Raw genomic sequence first — 18,316 nt, 5'->3', positions numbered from 1 at the left:
TATTTGTTTACAGTAAGATCAGACCATTTCTCACCCTCACTGTTTCAAACACATATCTACATGCAATTTTTCTTACTGTCTCTCAATCTGGTCCCTCACAACAAAGGAAATTATAGAACCCATAGCAAGACTACAATAGAGCTTATAAAATCCATGGTAAATGTCCACCCTGGACTCACCACTGTACTCACACTCTTCTGCTACCACTTTTCAGAACTACACAAAAAATCTAGCCACTGAGTTCTATTTTATGCTCAGAAATAACTCTTCCCCAACACTCACAGCTTTACTCCCAAGACACAATACAAGTCAAGAACGCATCACCAGATCAATCTCACATGCACTCATCCCAGTACCGGCTTACAAAAATAATTATGGACTAAGATCATTCTTCCACACAAACACCAACATTTGGAACGAGATCCCATTCCACATCAGAGCAATAACCTCGATCTCACACTTCAAACAGCTGATGCTAGAAAACATCATTCTGTACTCACTGATCCGACTCTTCCCTAGGTCTTAATCTTGTTGATACTGTTGTTTTGTATTGACTGCTATGACTGCATGTTTGTCCTTGCTGTCCACAACGATTATATGATTGTATGTATTTAGTGCAACTGCCTATTTTGTTTTGTAATTGGTTTTTTGTGGGATTGTTATAAACTTTGGACCTGTACTAGATAAGACTTCAGGCTATGGAACGATACTGCATGCCAGAGAAGCAAAACCCGGACCGGACTTTTTTTTTATGCACAGTCCCAGCCAATCCAATCCAATGATGTGCAATACCATCCGGGAGACGATAGACGGCGGTATTTACCCTTTTGTGAGCTCAAACCCATTCCCAACGATAACATCAGGTTGGATGGATGAAAATGAATGGATATCACTAATAAAAGCTGTGTGTGTACCGCTTCTCCGTCTCTCCACCACTAGTTTATATTTTATTTTTAAACTGACTTGTTTTGTCACTAAAAGGCTTCCACAGCGGAGAATACAGACTACAACTGTCTGTAAAAGTGGACAATTGTGCATCTTAGCACGAACTGGGACGCAAATATTGACGGCTGTCATTCCTACCTGCCGTCCATCTCCAACACAGACTCTCGCTATCGGTAGTCTACATGTGATACATCTACCTGGGAAGCCCTCCAGCTATCCCCGTTGCGGTTAGGCTTTGTTGCCTGGGACCGCTTCTCCCTCCAGCTGAGCCGCTCTTCCAGTCCTCCACACCCATCCTGATCATCTGCTGCTGAGGTACACCCGGACAGCTTACCAGCTGTTCCCGGTGCGGTCTTGTTGCCTGGGACCGCTAAACCTTCAGCCAGCCAGCTGCCAGTTAGACATCCAGTGAATAGGCAACTGGTAGCTGCAGCTAGCCAGCTAACAGGATCACAATCTCCTCACCGACAGCATGTGCAGGCAATATTCCACCTCGCAACTCCTGGGACTCAATAACTCCTCCATTGTGACCTGGCCTTGCCGCCCATTAACCCTATGTAAACGTAGTTGTAGTTTGTAGAGCTAAACCTATATTTTATAGTATAGCTATGGGTCTAATAACGCTGTTGAGTGTCAGGGAGTTGCTTCCAGTCAACGTGCAAAAAACTGATTATTTTTTCATCTGTACATTTCCATTTTATACCGTTTTGAATATGAATATAGTTTGGGTGCTTCTGAGTAATTCCAGGAAAAAGAATCGAAAACAGCGTTTTTGTGTAATTCAATAAACACGTTGACATTTTTCGCCTGATTATCGAATCTTCCTGAAATCAACGCTAGATCATCATTATTATCCATCCTTGTGCAAGCATGCAATGTGGTTTAGACCGGCGCGCCCCCCCCCCCCCCCCCCCCCCCCCCTCCTGCACCCAACAGCACACAGCCACACACACACACAGAGACAGCGTCGAACGGGGTAGAAATAAATATCAGATCAAGGATCAAATTTATATAGTGTTCTTACCTTGTATCTGATGTAATGCAAAAGAAAGAATCCAATTATCTGATCGCCATTCCAGTTATCCACAGCGATCCTGTCTCTGACGTTGTTGGGCATTGCACAATAACGGGCGGGCGGGGTCAGTTGTCCAAACCATCCCTACAAGCGTGTGTTTTGCCGGAGTGTTTAGGACCCGCCCCCATGCCGCAGAGAAAAGAAACTACTCCATTCCTAATGGAGTGCAATAATGGCCGAAGGCGTTAGAGGGCGTTATAAGACCGTCTGCCAGCTCAGACACACTCAGAACAGTATGTACAAGGTGCCCCGCTGAATTATGAATGGCAATAGCGATTAAAGAAATACTGTGAGAAAAACCTAGATCTACGTTTCCGGCACTCAACGGTTGTGCCACAGAAACGTAGTTCTACGTTAACGGCACTGGATGTGTTAAGAAAATAGTAATCACACGCCGTCCCAACGCTACATTCACAGAAGTTCCCGTCGCAAGTTTGTTTACACTCTCTGTCTTATCACTCCATTCATTCCATCTGGTCAACCGAACGCTCCGTCGCATGTGTGACACGTCATCAGAACGCTGCCCCTGCTAGACCAAATAGAGGCACGATAATAGATATCGCGAGACCACTACACTGCAGGTGGCATACAAAAAAATTCACCACCCTATCAATAGTCAAGACTGAACTTTTCAATTTACAAACCCTCAAAGAAAAATCCTCTCTCATCCATGACCACGTTCTGGACAAAAAAATGTACCTCATGTGCCTTGTTGCGACCTGGCACCAGCCAGGGGTCTATACATCTCTCAACAAAGCCTGTCCTCCTGGTTACACATACCTGGAGAAAGCATGCAGCAATGGTAGAGGTGGTGGTTTAGCCATCCTGCACAGGAATGACCTGGACCTGTCCCCCTCCCCTGCACCCTCTTCATTTGAATGTCTCGGATTTAAATGCAAACCTCCCTCCTCTATGACAGTACTACTCATTTACCAGCCACCTAAACCAAACTCACTTTTTATTCCAGAACTGCACAATCTCCTCACAACACTCTGTACTACTTCCACCAATATCCTAATTTTGAGGGACCTAAATATTCATGTCGACACCCCCTCCTCCCCCCCTGCATCTGAACTACTACACCTATTGGACTGCTTCCACCTCACAAAGCATGTTGATGTCCCAACACACGATAGGGGACACACACTCGATCTGGTCATCAGTGACTCTGCTCTGACCAGCAACCTGCTGGTATATGAAATGGGTGTGTCTGACCACAGGGTCATCTCAATGGAGCTGCCATTCCCCTCCCCCATGACAAGCCCAAACGCCAAATTAATACCCTGACGCCATTGCTCTGGACCTCCATCATCATCTCTCCTCTGCAACCTCTGTATCCGCGACTGAGTCAGTTGACCTGTACAACAACACCCTGAGCCGGCTCCTGGATCTTCATGCCCGTCAAAGTAAAAACAGTCTCTTTCTCACACACCTCCCCCTGGTTTACCAGTGAGCTGCGGAAATTGAAGGCGGCAGGCCGTGTCCTTGAGCGCCGTTCCAAGGCGTCAGGGCTCACTGTCCACAGACAGGCTTACAGAGAGCATCAGAGGGTATATACAAAGGCTCTCAGAGATGCACGGTCAAGATTCTATTCCAACATTATCAATAACAGCCCTGGTAACTCCAAGCAACTTTTCTCCACCATAAATAATCTCCTCAAACCACAATCAGCCACTCACAGTGACACCACAGAGGATCAGTGCAACAACATCCTTGACGCCTTCAGGTCAAAGGTAAACACCATCCGCTCTGTTCTCTCTCACTCCTCCACTCCACCTCCCCTGACTGCCGCACCACAGCCAGGATCTCCCAGCCTCTCCGCTGTTTGCCCAACATATCACAGCGAGAGGTTGAGGACATCATCACCAAGATGAAACCACATGCTCCCTTGACCCCTTCCCCACAGCTCTTGTAAAAACCCATATAACTATCATAAGTCCCCTCATCACCACAGCCATTAACCACTCCCTCCAAGCCGTCCATGTTCCACCTGCTTTAAAAACAGCCATCATCACACTCCTCCTGAAAAAACCCACCCTTGACCAGGAAGTTCATGCCAACTACAGGCCCATCTCCAACCTACCCTTTCTCGCCAAGGTGCTGGAAAAGGTAGTGGCCGCTCAACTTCACCAACATCTCAAACACAATATCCTATTCGAGAAATTTCAGTCAAGGTTCCGATCAGCCCACAGCACAGAAACAGCACTGGTCAGGGTCACTAATGACCCACCATAGGACTCTCCGACTCTGCACTCGTTTCATCTCCTACCTCACAGACAAAACTGAGCATGTCTCCTTGGGAGGTGTTAATTCCCGGACACAGCCTGTCACCTGTGGCGTCCCCCAAGGTTCTGTCCTCGGCCCCACCCTCTTCACATTATACATGCTCCCCCATGGTCTATCTCAGGAATGCCCCACTCCCCTCTGCCCCCCTGCCGTCACCACCTTCATCCTCTTCATCCAGACTGACCACCTGCCTTGAGGAGATGTAGGCATGGATGACTCACAACTTCCTGCAACTTAACAGCTCCAAGACAGAAGCCATTCTAATCGGCACCCCACACCAGATAAAATCATCCCCAATAACCAGCATCACCTTTTCCAGCCAGAACCTCCCCCTCTCACCTGTAGTCACCAACCTGGGTGTAAAAATGGACCCCCACCTAACCTTTGACTCCCATATTAAACACCTATGCAAAACCTCATTCTTACACCTCAGAAACATAGCCAGACTCTGTCCCACACGCACCCTGCCAGATACCGAAAAACGTGGTCACGTCTTTGTCTCCTCAAGGCTTGACTACTGCAATGTACTGCTCATCTGGGTCCCTAGTAAGAGCATCCAGAAGCTCCAGTACATCCAAAACTGGGCTGCTAGGATCCTGATGAGAGTGCAGAAATATGAACATATCACACCCATACTCCATTCTCTACACTGTCTTCTCGTCTCCCTCAGGATAGAGTAAGGTCTCCCTCCTTACCCATCAGTGCATCCACAGCAACGCCCCCTCCTATCTAAATGAACTCATCACTCCGCCGACCTCCACCCGCTCCCTCCGCTCTGGAAACTCACACACTTAAACACAAACACAAGACAAACCTCCGCACCATGGGCGATTTTATTATCATCATGTAGCACTTTGAGATTTGTTCCAAATATAAGTGCGTTACAAATAAAATGTATTATAATGCAGATGCACTCAGCGCACACACACACACAACATACAAATATTGTTAGGAAATAAATCTGTAGAATCTAAGTGAACACAATCCCCAAGGATTTCTCCTCGCCGTTAAAAACTTGGGCGCACACCAGTCTTTCCGATTTATGACGTTCGTACCTATGAATGAATTTACAAAAAGAAGCCGTTCGAGAAAGCCAAAAAAGTTAATTCAGTGTGCATATTCCTGCCCTGTAGCTCTCAGCACTGACACGTGCAAGCTGGTTTCAATTCATTCAATGCACATGGGCGGCGACATATGGTGCTTCAGCCTGCATGCCTGTGGATCTTTCGCTTGTGCTCAGTCCCTCTTTATTCCCATTGTAAACCTGCAGCGTGCCAAGCTTCCCGCTCTCTGGTCCTCCTATCATGATTCTTTGGTTGTCGCCAGTGGCGGCCGCTGGCGCTGGTGCCTTGTAGGTCGCAGTTCAGGTCGAGTTGAAAATGTAATGCTCTGAGATGCTCTGGAGCAATCTCTCTCTGTCTCTCGGATCAATCAAATCAAATAATTAACACATGTATGTTGTCATTTTAAACAACTCACCATTCATTCATTATGCATCAGCAGCAGCTAAATTAATGTTATAGTTCACAACACAGCAGCGCGTTTTGAATCGCTAGCCTATTAATTATCGTCTCAGCAAGCACAGTCAATACTTTTTTCCGTAGCCGCATTTCGCGGAGACAGCTGTGTATAGCGAGAGAGAGAGAGCGAGAGAGAGAGAGAGAGAGAGAGAGAGAGAGAGAGAGACTCACTGTTTAGTTGAAACGTCCAGGGCAGGAGAGCTTGATAAACGTGTATAATCCACTGTTGAATGATGTATTCCAGACCACTGTCCACTGTCTCCAGACTGCATCCGCCAGTTAGCTTGTTAGCACAACACAAGTACATTTCTTTGTCCATTTTTCCGCGTCGAACAGACTGCAAACTACCTGGCGTTCTATCGCCCTGCTCTAAGACAAACTCTAACCTTAACCAACTTTGAAAGAGTGCCTAAGCTTAACCATCTAAAGAACTTGCAGTCACGGCACGCTCTGCTGCCTGCATTTCACAACAACACAACAACACAACTATCTCTCACCAACGGACCGGAATAAGCTAGAATTGGAACATTAGAAATTGGATTCGGCCAATCAGAGATCGTCTCTGTGAAATTCTGCTACGGAAAAAAATACTGGCGTCGGCCAATCAGAGAGCGTCGCCGCGAAATGCGGCTACAGACATTCTTGACGCTACTGGCTAGACCGCTTCAAATCGCGCCCGGATTCCAACATAATAGTCATATTTCAACGCGTTACGCACTGATTGGCTTCGACGGATACAGCGATCAAACCGTGACGCGCACTCAGAGCGCTATTGCGTCTAGCCCGGGCCGAGAAATACAAAAAAAAAAAAGTGATGTCACGTCCTGTTCAAGAAAACGAGTATTTTTTTATTTTATATAATAACGTTATATTGTGCATTGGAAACACAAACATACTTAAAATGAGTAAATATTATTAATTTTAAACATTAAAAATTAGGGCTATAAAACTAAAAACTAAAAAGTTTTATTTTATTCTTCTTCTCTGATTTAACAGCAGTCAGCAGGTGGGTCGGCGCCCTTGCGCCCCTAGTGGCAGAGCCGCCACTGGTTGTCGCCTCACTGCAGATAAAGATGAGCAAAGATGAGCTGAATTTCCCTCAGGAATGATATACTGATATTATTAAGAGTCAATTGTGGCCTGTGTTTGTGTGCGCAGGGATATTTTCCTCATATCTCTCCCCCCGGGAGAAGAACTGTGTATAGATTCTGAGTTTCCTCTCATCGAAGGGACATCCTCCTGAAGGGTAATCGATAACTCTGAACTTTGCGAGTAAAATGGCTGCGGATCAATAAAACTCTGTTGACTGGATTCAACCTGCATGATTACCTGGTGCACTGGGGAGCTTTCCTGGGGAGAATCAAAATGGCATATATGTGTATAGCGCAGTGTGCCAGGATATGTTTCTCTCTGGAAAGTTAATTATACTAACATATACAGTCAGTTTTAGCACATGTTGTACCACCTCTTCTCGTCTCCTCTCCTTTCCTCTCTAGTTATGTGAAGGTGACCCTGACTCAAACTGTCGGATGTGACCCCCCCCCCCCTTCTCAACACACATACACACTCTCTCTCTCTCTCTGCGTGTCAGCCTGCAAACAAAAAAAATGCAGGAAGCAGCAGAAAAGGTGCTGTGTGAGGGTGGGTGTTTGAGATTGTTGACGACTGCGTTGATGGCATGCAAATGGGTGCGTGAGTGTTTACACATTGCTAATTCCCAGCTGTCACTCATCGTGGGTCCCTGGGGATGGCAAAACGCATCAGACATGGGAGGGAGAGAGAGAGAGGGAGAGAGAGAAGTGAGAGGGTGAGATAGAGAGTGGGAGAGAGGGAGTAAAGAAAAATTCAATATGCGTGAGGGAAGGGTATATGATTGAGAGAGTGAGGTTGTATAAGAAAAAGAGCAAGAGAGAGAGAGCGTGTGGATTGAGAGTGCTGCTGATGAGCCGTCATGTCTGGTGTCATATGCAAAGGAGGGGCAGCAGGTTCACCCAGGGGTTACCCAGAAAGGAAGTCAAGAATCTGCAGAAGCCAATCAGATCACGCGTTGGCCACCAGTAGGCAGAGTTTACTGCAACGATTGGCTTCTACAAGGTCGTTAGAAGGACAAACCTAGTCTGGAAAGTTTGACCAACATTTTTATATGGGATACTGGATTGATGGCTACATAGATCATGCTCATTTATTGTAAATAATTATTCTATTCAGTATAGCTTGTGGTACACTGGACTAATGTACTGCTGGAAACTCACTTTCCTCCACAAACCCTTGTATGCCACATTGCTAAACCCAATGTACATAGTACAAAATATTTGGATACACATACAATATGGTTTTGTCTTCTGTCTGTTGTTTGTTGTGCAGTCCCTGTGCATTTGTGTGTGTCTGGTATTGTGGAGCTTTGTGAGCTGTTTGCATCATTGCCACCAACACAATTATAATGTGTGTATACAGTATTTGGCAAACAACGTGTTTCTGATTCAGATTCTGATAGGAAGGTTTGACAGCACTAATTTGTACAAGCTGCTAATGGTGTTAGTTCACTTGGCATGCAATATATATTGACAGATGTGGGAGTGGTTATGGAACTGTGAAATGAATGTTGCTCTTCCTTTTGTTGATGACGACAGTAGTGGTGATGATGATTATATGACAGTGATGGTGGGTGCTGATGATGAAGTTAATGATGATGACTAGGTTATATGTATTCACTGTGCGACTAGATTATTATTGTAGATTGGTTACATATTTAGTACTTTTTGTTTTACTGTCATGTGTATTTGTGATGGTTTCGGTGTGGTATGGAAGAGGAGACCCCAAATGCAGTTAACACGAGCAGAGAGAGAAGAGACTGAGACGACGGACTGAAGTGAACAGGCTTTTACTAAGCAGTCAGCAAGCAACAATGATTACAAACGGTATCAAAAGTTACTAAACAAAAGCGAACTGCAAACCCGAAAACAATACTCATCAATGCTGGAAAAATAAGAACTAAATAGGAACGGACTCACAGGGAATATAAGAGACAAGAGGTGAGTAAGTGACCGAAACCAACTGTGATACAATACACTGAAACAAGGCAATGGTGCGACAATGAGTGAGAGGAACGGGCAGCTCTATATACACTGCCCTGTGATTACTAACAAGTGCCAGCTGGTGTAATGCCAGGCATGGCCTAGGCTGAGGAACACAGGGTAGTAAACGCACAACATTGTTAAAAACAAGTGTAAAGGAATATCTTTAAAGGAACACATATATAAAAAGAACAACCCTTAAGGAAACATATGTAAAGATGTTTAACACTAAAAGACATGTGAAAAGGGGTGAACCTTAAAGGAACACATGTAAAGTTAAACACTTACAAAAAACATATGTAAAGGGAATGAACCTTTTAAAGGAATACATATATAAAAAGAACAACCCTTAAGGAAACATATGTAAAGATGTTTAACACTAAAAGACATGTGAAAAGGGGTGAACCTTAAAGGAACACATGTAAAGTTAAACACTTACAAAAAACATATGTAAAGGGAATGAACCTTTTAAAGGAACATGAAAAGATAAACCTTTTAAAAACACAAGCTAAAACGCACCACACAACATGAACAGAGAAAACACAGTAGCATTAATAATATCCAGAAGACCTAGGACTACAGGCCTGATGATAAGGTCCAATATCTGGAGCTGCTGCGTTTGGCCACCAGAGGGCGGCAGAAAAACACTGTTCACATTGTTCAAGCATGATCCTTGGCTGGGACGCCTGTATCAGTTCCGCAACCGTTTCCATTTCAGGGGTAGGCCTGATTGGCCGAGACGGCCACGTGACGCGCGTGGCACGCCCCCGCGGCAGCAAGCGCGCTACTGCTGGAGTTCGCCTTTCACATCGCTGCCGTTGGCGAAAGCAGGATGAGGCGAGAGCGTAGATTTCGCTGTGTATCATTTAATCATTTAACATTTGAAAGGCATACATTGTTGTCATACAGAAGTACAGAATACTTTTATCCAAAATGCCTCTTACTGTTACACTGTTAGAGACTGTGCTAGACAAATTAATGACTAATCCGGTCAGAAATAACGTAACTAATAACGTTAGTAAGCACTGCTTATATGCTTATTATGTCTGCAGGGTACAGTAAACGTTTCTCCCGGTACATTCTGAAGAGCACACCGCTGTATGTTGGAGAACCAGCGGTCTTCCGCTCCTCCTCACTCGAGTGAGAGCCGATGCCGCTCGTGTGAGCATATTCTCCCCGCTGGTGATCGCAGCACGGAGGGTCGCGGACCAGCCTGGCAGCATAGCTATAAAGACATATTCATAATCCAACATATGTGTAAAGAAACAACATATTCCGATTGGAAGGACTCCCATCTCCTCGCCAGGCTGGTCCGCGACCCTCCGTGCTGCGATCACCAGCGGGGAGAATATGCTCACGCGAGCGGCATCGGCTCTCAATCGAGTGAGGAGGAGCGGAAGACCGCTGGTTCTCCAACATACAGCGGTGTGCTCTTCAGAATGTACCGGGAGAAACGTTTACTGTACCCCGCAGACATAATAAGCATATAAGCAGTGCTTACTAACGTTATTAGTTACGTTATTTCTGACCGAATTAGTCATTCATTTGTCTAGCACAGTCTCTAACAGTGTAACTGTTGTGAAGGATCAGATTAAACCGAATATATATATTTATTTATGGATATATATTTAATAGTATTTGTATATCGTTTGATATCCCTTGTATATTCCTTGTACATATACACTGAATATCCCTTTATTCTACTACAGCCCATAATAGTTCATTCTCTTATTGGACAAAAGGACCAGGCGCCAGGGACAAGCCCCTGGCGTTCAAGTTCAAAGGTACCGACGAGACATGCCCTTACTAGCCTCAGCTCCGCGCAGGAATACGGCTACTGAAAGCAGAGCGGCACTACTTGTCCACTGTGCATATAAATATGGCGCAAGAAATGTAGAATTCCTCTTAGTCCTTTACCCTTCTACCCAACTAAGTAACAAGACGTGAAGCCTCACCCCACGGTACCGCGTGCGGTGTAGTACGGCCTGTTTGGCCTTAGAATAGCAGTGAGACCTCGTGCGAATTAATAGCTGAATTGCCAGAGTTTGGCACCGTATTTCTATTAAGTAATAATAGTCTATTATGTATGGTGCATCGTTCGGTTAGAGTTCTAAAGTGAGCAGCAACCCCATCGTTTCCTCGCGTTATCTAGAGTCTTAACCAGGTTGGGCAGACCACGCGTGGTGCTTTCATCCGAGGAGTTCTGGGCGAGGACGAGTGGACCTGCACATTGGATTACCTACCCCGACGACTGCTGAGCCCTATACGGCATGGAATATCTATTTGCTTTGGTGCTTTGATTTGTGGAGCGGATAATCGCCAACACCGGTGAGTGTTGGATTTACCCCGAGAGGAGCCAAGGTGAGACGGCGCTCAGACCAGACTGAGGTCGCCTCGCTTCTTCTTCGTTGTGGACCTACAGCTACAGCTACAGCTATCGTCTACAAGAGAGCCCAAGTGTATTCATCTGCGGATCAAGGTTCTACGGGCACTGTGTTCTGTACCTGAACTCTCCCTAGAAATCGTTGACCAGACGGGATACAGCCGACGGCTCTCCTACCCCCCCTACTGGCTTACAACCGGCGGGACCCCTGCAGTATATTATCCAGCTATAATCATTAAGTGACCATAGATATAATTCCCTAAAGAGCCAGGTTGTATACTTGCTTCCTGTGTAACCAGAGATTGGACATTCAGTGTTGATTTGCATACGAGTACTCATTTGCCTTACAAGAGCATTCAATTCAAATCATAAATGTAATAAGTAACTATTATATGTACCCTTTGCTATATATTAAATATTTGACTTATACCTTTGTGTGGACCTGATTTCATATGTGGGAAAGTGTTCATCATACTTAGATATCGTGTACTGTATGGCCAGTAATTAAAGTACATAAAGCGGTAGTGGTTTAATGATACCATACTTATCAATACAGTCAGGGAATTGTACCCCTCAGTTACAATTGGTCCTTCGAGCCGGAGGGTAATTAGTGTAATATTAATATAGTGGTATTAATATTGAAATGGCCTATGATGAACACTCCACGAAACGGTCCTCCTAAAGTAGAACGCCCGCAACGTAGACGACAGCCACCTCAGTACTTAGAGGATTACGCTGTCAGTAAACTACCTAGACTTCTACAAACAGTAAACGCAGTAAAAGTAGAAAGTAAAATTATGTCCGACCCTATCAACCAGGATACCCCGACCACAGAGGCCCTAGTGGGTTCTAATGTAACTGACCAAGCTCACGGTGGGGACCAGGAGGGAACTGACACGACTTTACCCCCCGCCAATACCGAAGAAGTAGTCCCCCCAGAGCTCCGGGAGGAAGACAACCCTCCAGAGGTGGAACTCTGCACGGAACAAGATGAGGAGAGCGCCGAGAAGATAGAGCTCCAGGACTCCCCAACGAGTACAGCCAGGAGCGGCTCACCTCTACAAGCGTCTTCCCCCAGCGAAGCGGATAGGATGCTGTCACAGGCGTTCTTTGCCAGCCTGACAGCCTCTACCGAACGCGATCGACTTCAGGGTGAACGCGATCGACTTCAGGGTGAACGCGATCGACTCCAAACACAGCAACGGAGCGAAGAAGAGCACATACGTCTGGAGCTGAGACGCCTTCAGACGGAAGAGAATATGGCAAGAGACCGGGCCGACGCCCAGCGCGCCGCTGCCGGTGCCCAAAGAGAAGCAGATCTCACCAAGCGCGAAGCCGAGCGCGACAGACTACAAGCGCAGCTAATGGAGCAGCTGATCACCAGGGCAACACCCCCTCCCTCCACAAGGGGTTCCAGAGCCTCGTCAAGACACACGTCAAGGGCACCCTCCCCTAACCGAGCAGGCGACCTTGAACTCGACCACCAGAGAGAGTCTACACCCCCCTCCGAACTCATTCCCCAACCGGTCCAAGTGAGACCCAGCTACAAGGAAGGAACAGCGGACACCGCGGAGAGGCTAAATAGACGACTACAGGATCTAGGTGACCTGGCAGAAGAAGAAGAGGGAGAAGAGGAGAGTCAAGCCCGACAGCAGCACATTACTCCACAGGACCAGGAGGTCCAGTACAGCCCAGGCTATACCCCCGCGGCTCTGCGCTACAGACCCCCGACTCGACTCACGGGTGAGCATGACGCACGACCAGTCCCGAGGAATAGCACCTGGACCAGCGGGCCATGGTACCCTGCCAGTACCAGCCCACCGAGAGGCGTAAGAAGAGACTCGCCCAGGAGGCCTCTCTTCCAACGCTCACCGATGTGCCAGCCATCCATGGCGTCATACATTGGCACACCGACGTTTCCAGACTTCACCCATGAGAATCGAGCACAGTACACGGAGCTCCGGATGTGCTTAGAGACAATGATGGTGGATGTCGCTGATGAACGCCACAAGTATGCAATATTATTGAAGCACCTGAAAGTGCCCCGAGCGCACAACATAGCGCTGGCCTATGCCACCTCTACGACCCCATACACCGCGGCTCTAGCAGCGCTGGACCAGAGATATGGACGTATATGGGATTACGTAATACAGGAGATAAGGCATATTGACCGCCTACCCCCAGCCACAGACAATCGCTCACTAGACGACCTGTCTATAAAAGTACAATCCCTGGTAGGGATGCTGGGGGCGCAACGAGAAAAGGGTATGCACGAACTATACGCAAACTCGAACGTCGAGAGGATTTTAGAGAAGCTGCCGCCCGCCCGACAGGAGCGCTTCAGGCGGCAAAGAGACCACCGTGATCCTAACGGTCCCGAGCCATCCCTCCTGGACTTAGCCGACTTCCTGGCGAGAGAAGTCAGCAGCCTACGGCTGGATACGTTCGTGCGGAGCACGCCAAGCTCCAGAGAGGGACCTAGGAGAGTAAACGATGGCCGAAGATCGGTGACTGCCATGCACCAATCAGAATCAGTACCGAGCAGCAAGAACCACAGTACCCCCTCGACGAAAGAGAAGTGGAAGATGGTGTGCCCGTACTGCGAGAAGGAACACTGGTTGTCACAATGTGACCAGTTCAAGAAGATGACCGCTGAAGAAGTAAGTCACTGGATAAAGTCCAACAGGCGCTGTTACCGATGTGCGCGCAGTCACATGGCAGCCGAGTGCCGCCTAAAGAAGAGGTGTAGTCGGTGTGACGGAGCCCATCTGGATGTCCTACACGACAGTAACAAAAGAAAGCCTGCACCATCCAACAGCACAAAGGCAAGTGTTATGTACATTGACCCCGCTAGCAGCAGCGGCGCCCAGGTGCTCTTAAAGGTGGTCCGTGTAACACTGAGTTACCAAGACAAGATCATGGACACTTATGCCGTCCTTGATGACGGGTCAGAGAAGACCCTTCTCCTCGCGTCCGCTGCGGCCCAGCTGGGGCTACGGGGGAGCGAGAACCAGATGACTATTCGGACAATAAGACGAGATCTAAAGACGATAAAGGGCGAGAATGTCTCCTTCACTATCGCAGCAAGCGGGCAGCCAGAGAGACGGTACAGGATTACTAATGCTTTCACCAGCCAAGAAATAGGACTATCGCAGTACACCTACCCCATCGCCAAGCTGATGGATAAATATGTGCACCTGCGTAAACTACCTATACCGCTCATAGACGGTGCCACCCCGACCCTGCTGATAGGCTCCGACCATGCAGACCTCATAGTCCCGATAGACCGGGTCCATACAGGACCCAGAGGTTGTCCTGCAGCAGTCGAGACCCGCCTAGGATGGACATTACAAGGCCCCCTCGCCAAGTCTCTTAACCGAACAGCAGCCACTAGCTGCCTCCACTCCAGGGCGACAGAAGGAGACACCACACCCCTGCAGCATGTCGAGAGGCTATGGACACTAGAGACAATGCCCTTTAAGAACAAAAAGAAAGACATTCGTTCTAAGGAAGATATCTATGCTATAGCCCTCCTCGAGCACGGGACAAAGAGAGTCAACGTCAACGGAGTGATGAGATACGCAACTCCACTCCTGAGGCGAGACGGAATGCCCACCTTTCGTGCTACAAAAGAGGCGACGGAGCGGTATCTATTGAACACAGAGCGGCGCCTAGCCAAAGACCCCGCTCAAGAAGCTGTGTACCGCGCTGAGATTAACAAGCGAATCACAGCGGGACACATAAAGAAAATTGACTGGCGACGTCGTGCGCTGCTCCGCGCCTCCCTGATCAAAGACGGCTTTGATCTCCGGCAGCGGGCCAGCAGCGACCCCCCAGTATTGCGAAAGCACGTCGCAGAGGACCCAGCAGCAGATGAAGAGGTCCAACAAAGTGTGACAAATAGTTTCTACGTGGACAACTGTTTACAAAGCGTCTCGACGCTAGAAGAAGCCGAGGCTCTCCTACTCAAGCTCCGCGCCTCCCTGATCAAAGGCGGCTTTGATCTCAGGCAGTGGGCCAGCAGCGACCCGCAAGTACTGCGCAGCCTCTCCCCCGAGGACAAGGCCGCGAGCAGCGATACCTGGATGGCGACCATCCCAGGAGAAGCCCAAGAAATGACACTAGGACTAGTCTGGCGCTTCAAAACAGACTCGCTCCATTATAGACACAAACCCCTGATCAAGGAGCAGGGAAGGTCGACGGCAATACCGACCACCAGACGGAGTGTATACAGAACACTCGCCAGACAATATGACCCGTTGGGATGTATTCTACCTTACACCACCAGGGCAAAGATGATTGTAAGAGCGCTATGGGACAAAGACCAGGGCTGGGACGATCCCATACCCGAACACCTTGCATCCACATGGAGAGAGTGGGAGACGGAACTCCGCTCACTCCCCGGTGTTAATATACGCCGCAGCTACTTCCCACCCACAGTGAGGCCAGAGACATGCAAGATCGACCTGCACGTATTCAGCGACGCCTCCGAAGTAGCCTACGGTTCGGTGGCTTACTTGCGTGCCCAAGAGGAGGGAGGAGAAATACATACTGCTTTCATCCTGGCTCGCTCAAGAATAGCCCCACGCAAGCAACAATCTATCCCGCGCCTAGAGCTCTGCGCAGCCCTAGCAGGAGCGCAGCTCGCCACGTTAATCCAACGTGAACTCACCATTCCGGTGCAAAGAACAATCTTGTGGTCAGACTCCACGACCATACTCACATGGATCCGGTCTGATTCGTGCAGATACAAGGTCTTCGTGGGAGTCAGAGTCACAGAGATTCAAGAGTTAACAGAAGTAACCAGCTGGCGGTATGTGGACACCAAACACAACCCAGCTGACGTCATCACCCGGGGAATGTCCCTGGATGACCTCACCCGTCACAACCTCTACAGTGACGGGCCAAAGTTCCTCAAGCTCCCCGAAGAAGAGTGGCCTACACCCACCCCACGGGAGGCGAGTAAAGAGGAGGCAGAGAACAAGAAACCTATGTTCTGTGGGTTGACACACACACTCGTCCCCACAGGCCCGGTTCTAGACGATTGCCTCACCCTAGAGAGTGCGCAGCTAAAGACATTTCTGTGGCACCACCCAGAGGTTCAGCCCACAACTGACATTTCAGCAGCTGACTACGAAGAAGCAGAACTCCTTCTACTACAACGAGCCCAGAGAGACTCGTTCCCCGATGAGCTAGCCTGTCTACAGGGAGCAAAGCCCGTCCCATCAGACAGCAGACTGCTTCACCTGGCCCCCGAGAGCGACGCCCATAATCTCATCAGAGTGGGTGGTCGTCTGCGGAGAGCCCCAGACCTACCGGATGACGTTAAGTACCCGATAGTCTTGAACAGCCGACACAAGGTCACAGAGCTGATCATAAAGAAATACGACGAGGATGTGCACCACGCAGGGGCAGAGAGAGTCTTCGCGGAGATCAGACGTCGTTATTGGATACTGCAAGGGAGAGAAGCAGTGCGGCGCTTCCAGCGAACCTGTCTAGACCGCCGTAAGTGGCGCGCGCAGCCCAGTATACCCCGGATGGCTGACCTACCTCCCTGTCGCCTCCGACTCGGCGACAAGCCCTTTCACTCCACCGGTATGGACTGTTTTGGCCCGCTGTATATAAAGAGAGGAAGAGGAACCGAGAAGCGGTGGGGTATTGTATTCAAATGCATGACCACCAGAGCGATACATATCGAACTCCTTCCAACCATGAGCACAGACTCATTCCTTATGGCCTTCCGAAGATTCACATCACGGAAAGGAAAACCGTCTACATTGTTGTCTGATCACGGGACAAACTTCAAAGGCGGAGAAAGAGAGCTGAGAGAGAGCTTCCAAGCTATGGGCCCAGAACTTAAGACCCACCTCGCTCCATCCCAGATTGACTTCCAGTTTAATCCCCCGAACGCACCTCACTTCGGTGGAACCTGGGAATGAGAAGTACGTTCCATAAAGACAGCCCTGTACGCCGTGCTTGGGGCCCAGACTGTGGCGGAAGAAGTCCTAATGACAGTCCTCACGGAGATCGAGGGAGTATTGAACTCAAAGCCCCTCGGTTACGTCTCAAGTGATGTAGCAGATGTCGACCCAGTCACCCCCAACACCCTCTTGATGGGGCGGCTGGACCCCGCGCTACCACAGACAATGTACAGGCCTGAAGAAGCGAACGGCCGAAGAATGTGGAGGTACAGTCAAGTACTGGCTGATAAGTTTTGGAACAGCTTCCTACTCCACTACCTACCGTCTCTACAGACCCGCCAGAAGTGGGTAAAAGAGAGAGACAATTTGACAGAAGGAACAGTCGTCATGATCATCGACCAGTCACTACCCAGAGCTATGTGGCCGGCTGGCCGCGTAAGCAAAGTGATCACCGGTGCCGATGGAAAGGTCCGAGCAGCTGAAGTGCTAGTCCAAGGACGGATTTACACCCGACCCGTGGCGAGGCTAATAGAACTGCCAAGGCTCCCTGATACTATTGATGACGACCATGACCCTATGACTTTGTGAGTTGACTGACCCTTACAGCGGACATTGAGTAGTGGACAGTGCGGTTAATCTGTCTCTGCTCAGCTAATTAGGTGGGACTAATTAGGGGGCGGCTGTTGTGAAGGATCAGATTAAACCGAATATATATATTTATTTATGGATATATATTTAATAGTATTTGTATATCGTTTGATATCCCTTGTATATTCATTGTACATATACACTGAATATCCCTTTATTCTACTACAGCCCATAATAGTTCATTCTCTTATTGGACAAAAGGACCAGGCGCCAGGGACAAGCCCCTGGCGTTCAAGTTCAAAGGTACCGACGAGACATGCCCTTACTAGCCTCAGCTCCGCGCAGGAATACGGCTACCGAAAGCAGAGCGGCACTACTTGTCCACTGTGCATATAAATATGGCGCAAGAAATGTAGAATTCCTCTTAGTCCTTTACCCTTCTACCCAACTAAGTAACAAGACGTGAAGCCTCACCCCACGGTACCGCGTGCGGTGTAGTACGGCCTGTTTGGCCTTAGAATAGC

This window comes from Notolepis coatsorum, assembly GCF_963971535.1.
Source record: "Notolepis coatsorum genome assembly, chromosome: 3".
Taxonomy (NCBI): domain Eukaryota; kingdom Metazoa; phylum Chordata; class Actinopteri; order Aulopiformes; family Paralepididae; genus Notolepis; species Notolepis coatsorum.
This window is presented reverse-complemented; position numbering follows the sequence as displayed.